This window comes from Danio rerio, chromosome 18, assembly GCF_052040795.2.
Source record: "Danio rerio strain M-AB ecotype USA chromosome 18, GRCz13ab, whole genome shotgun sequence".
NCBI lineage: Eukaryota > Metazoa > Chordata > Actinopteri > Cypriniformes > Danionidae > Danio > Danio rerio.
The window spans coordinates 1025001-1030000 of NC_141038.1; the positions used below are offsets into that span (position 1 = coordinate 1025001).

A 5000-nucleotide genomic window follows, 5' to 3' on the forward strand; every position below is an offset into this window, starting at 1 on the left:
ACATACACACACACAAAATGCACAACAGCACACACACACGCATGCATGCACGCACACACACATTACCAACAAGCTACTACGCTTGAGTTCTTAAGTAAACTATAATCATAAAATATTGTCTCGACTGAAATTCAGAAATACATTGTGATATAAATGTTTGCCACATCTCCAGCACTACTGATATAATAATAATAATAATAATAATAATAATAATAATAATAATAATAATAATAATAATAATAATAATAATAATAATAAAACACTGAACATGAAGCTCAGCAGAGATCAGTGAACACCTTGAGAGTTTAGTTTTAAATTGGGGACAATTAACAAAGAGCCTTTCAGGAAGATCTTCAGACCACAGACAGCAGAGACGCAGGAAGAGCAAAGCCTGAACACACTTAATACAGGCAGCGAACAACAAACAGGAGAGCTAAAGATGAGCGTGATGGAACGTCAGCCGTCACCTTTACTCTCAATCAAGCTCAAGAAACTGTGTAAAAGATCCTGCGCGCACACACACACACACACACACACACACACACACACACACACACACACACACACACACACACACACACACACACACACACACACACACACCAGATAAACATCACAGACTGCATTTTTAACTCTAAAACTGGAGCATCGAGGTTGGAGAAGAAAGGCAGAAGGTCAGAGAGAGAATCAGATAACACACACACACGCACACGCACGCACGCACACACATCCAGCAAAAGCATCAAATTCACTATACTGCATCCCTTCAGTCACGCAGGACTCCACTGTTAAGCATCTCCGCTGATGATCAGTGTCTGTATTTAGTGTGTGTTTTTGGTTTATTTGCGGTGGTGAACTGCATTATGGGATGTAGGGTTGGTCGCTTTACTGGTGCTACTTTAAATTTTCTAACTAGCTAAGCAGGTTGTATTTCTTTAAGGGTGTACTCACACTATGCTATCTGAACCGTGCCCAGGCCCGTTTCCTGTATGGTTTGAGAAGTGCGAGTGTGCTGAATCAGGCTCAGAGCGCGGTTCACAGGTACGCAGTGGCGCAAAAAGGGGGTATGCAGTATATGCGGCGCATAAGGGCGCCACACATGGGGGGCGCCATTGTGCCAAAACTATTTTTGAAATTATCCATATTAAAAGTTTCAAATAATATATATATATATATATATATATATATATATATATATATATATATATATATATATATATATATATATATTTATATATGTTAAAAATATTTATTTAGCATTTTATACGCGTATAATATTGTATTTTATTAAATTAAAAAAATCATTTAACCACCCACCCCCATTTTTCATACCATATACATGTTTTTATGAATTTATTATGTATCATATTGATTCATCAGGCCTTTTGGTAACTTCTTAGCTCAAAACTTTTTTAATTTTAGCTACAAATAAAGTTATAACATTTCAATTAAATATAACATTTGTTTGTTTCTGTTTTTTTTTTTTTACACTAAACATTTGACAGTCTTTTTTATTTAACCTTTAGCAGTTTCAGTCAAATGTTCTTGCAAAGACAGACCTTGCACTTCTCACAGTATGCATGTGAGAAGTAATTGCAATGTTCTTTTGCTCTTTAGGACTCCCATGTCTATCATTTTGTTTTGACAAATGTAGTACAAAAAGTCCAAAAGCAAGGCTAGTCAAGGTGATATAATCATTTAGTGAGGGAAAATTAAATTGAGAAGAAATTTGGGGTGGTATGAGATGCATTTCTTTGCGACTTAACATGCTTAATGTAATTATACCTTTTACTACTTCATACTATTTCAGTTGTGTTCAGAACTGAGAAACTGTATTTTTTTAAGCATATTGATATCTTTATGAAAAAATATCTTTAATTTACTGATGGAAACTTTTTCCACATTTTATCACTTGCCTGTTAAAAATATAGTTGGATTGAAGGGGGGCGCGCAAAAGTTGAAGCCGCATTCCCATCAGTAAATGTGCAGTTGCGCCCCTGCAGGTACGCTTGTAGTGTGAGTGCAAAGTGCGCCTGAGCCTGAAACTGAAGACGAGACGAACATTTAGGGGACTGCTTCATATGGATTCACTAATCAATCTTACTGTTTAATGAACACAAACTGCGGTAGTTTATTAAGGTGAGATTAATGGCATGCGTGAAACATTTACATGCAACATGCCGACCAGCTGTGCTGCCACCGTCTTGTTTGACGCGTTGTCTGTTACAAGGTCCTTTCATTTTATGTCCCAATCCTCCGATGCAGTTTTCAGTAACTTTGCAATGTTAGTCAAGGCAGACGGAAGCTTGTAAATGATGTTATCCAGTGTAGTTTGCCTTCAAGATCACTGTATGCAAATACACCAGCTAGACAGTGGCCTATTGCTGACTGAATTTCATTGGCTGACGCTGCTATGACAATCGCTTCAGCCCCAAATTCAGACACGCCTTCAGTCAAGCGTTGACGCTGAAGCCCCAGTCAAGTATTGACTTGGCCAGGGCCGGCCAAGTGAACCGTGCCTGAGCCCGATTCAACACACTCACACTTCTCAAACGATCTGAGATAGAACCACACACGATTTAGGCACACACAATCTAGGACACACAATCTAGGCAAACCATATATGGTTACGACGGATGTTAATGTTATTAACGTCTTTTTGAACATCGTCATCGATACATTTTGATATATATGTTTAATAAATATTGTACACAATAAACAATAGTGTTTACTTTACTTTATTTCACAAATATTGCAATCGAGACGGCCGAATGGAGAGCCGTGTTTCTGATCGCCATTCAATATAAATAGACTGAACAGTTTTTATCAGTCATTATAGCTGATCAGTCATTATTATCTGACAATAATTTTGTAGATACTTGTTTGCTGGCCTTGCTGAACGATCTCATTTGGACAGGTTTAATTTATATAATGGATTAATTTATGATGAAGAAAATAATAGCAAGTTAATATAGGCAATAATACATTATATGTAATAAAAATCTTTTTACACGTAACAAATTTATAACACTATATTCATATTTACTCAAGTGATTTAATAGTGTTTATTTGCTAAACTTTCTAATAATCTTTTAATTAATGGTTTCCCACATTTAATACTGTAGTAATTTATAGTAAGCAATACATTGTTTTTAAACCAAAATTTAGCAATAGGAACAAATTAACTATTAATATATATATATATATATATATATATATATATATATATATATATATATATATATATATATATATATATATAAACAGCTGTGACAGTTTAATAAAAGATAGTATTTTATATATAAACTTATAATTATAATCAGATAATCAGTTAACTATATATATTGTTCAAATGATTAACTAGTAGGCTAATTTATTTTAAAGTGACATTATTGTTTGCTTTTTATATTTTACAACAAAGTGATTTTAACCAAGTATGATAATATTAAGAGCTTGAATTAGTTTATTACACTTAATCCAACAATTAGACGGTCTATGATGTTTTCTTTGTGTATGTGGACGCATGAATAAAGTCGTAAGTGTCTTTAACCAATTTTTTTTATTTACATAATTTGAGTTCAGAAACTGCAGAGATGTTAAAATGATCGTTACAATTTATTAATAATAATAATAATAATGACTGAAATGGGAAACCGTACTTGTGAAATTCAATAGGTGGCGATAGTGCCACACTGTAAAAAATAAATCCGTAAAATTTATGGTAAAAAAAACGGCAGCTGTGGTTGCCAGTACTTTACCGTTAAAAACACGGTACAAACCGTAAAAGTAATTTTTCATTTTTATGGTAAATTACCATATTTTATTAATTTATAGAGGTAATATGTCTGTATTTTGAATGATCAACATCTACACATCTTTTGTTACACAGTTAGACACGTTAGCACACCCACATGCAGGTGATGATGAGGAAGTTACATAATGAGCCAATGCTCATCACAATCACCTTCTCCCACAAGCAGAAAGAGTATCAGCATATAGAAGGTGCTCAGTGTCATTCACACAGCTACTAAACACCAGTATGGTGACACGCATAAAATTAAAGTCATGAAATAAACATTGTTTATCAACATTAGATGTCACATCAATCTCTAATGTACATTACTTATTGGGGAAACAACTAAAAACATCCATATTAATGTCAATAAAATGCATAAAAAGTTATGTGCCATGCAGGGAATTCTGGGAAAGTCAATTTACGGTTATTTGCCGTATATATTAAGGAAACATACCGTTAACCAGGTTATGGATTTGTACTGTAGCATTTTTACAGTTTTTTACCGTTGAAATCACGGCCATTTTTTACAGTGTAAAGAGTTAGTTACCATATATGGTTTGCCTAGATTGTGTGTCCTAGATTGTGTGTGCCTAAATCGTGTGTGGTTCTGCGGGCCTGCAGCTGGATATTATTGAATGATCCGGGAAACAGGCCTAGGCACGGTACGGATAGCATAGTGTGAGTGCGCCCTAAGATCGAGTGTAGGGTTGAATTGAGATGGTGATCTTTTTCCGATTATTCGTGCAGCCCTAATCTTCACTATACACTGAAAGCAGGAGACTTTTCAAGCTGAAACACAGCACAGTGAACATGTTTAAACACGAGACTGACAAGACGAACATTTGTTTCATTAGTTGACCATTTACATACCCAAAGCTCTGTCAAATATGTCAAGTAGCTGTGGCCTTTCGAACAACTAATAACACAGCAAGCCAAGCAAAGACAACATGCACAAACTATTCATCAAGAGTGAAAATTTGACAAGAGATTACAGCACATCACAATAGGACAGGGGTTCCCAAACTTTTCAGCCTGCGACACCTAATATGACGATGCCAGTGACTCGCGACCCCCAATATCCTGGTAATGAATACAGAAACCTTGCATGCAATGTCACACACACACCAATACATTCTTCGTTTAATGTCAGTGCTGTAAATGGGCCAGAAACTTTAACCTGGTGTTATAAAATCAATCTGCTGCA

General features: G+C 35.2%; 1 protein-coding gene across 10 annotated transcripts in view; it reads right to left on the minus strand.

The window, feature by feature from the left end:
* cskl (c-src tyrosine kinase-like) overlaps positions 1 to 5000 on the minus strand; it is a 30758-nt gene that overhangs the window by 23968 nt on the left and 1790 nt on the right. The window lies entirely within an intron of this gene.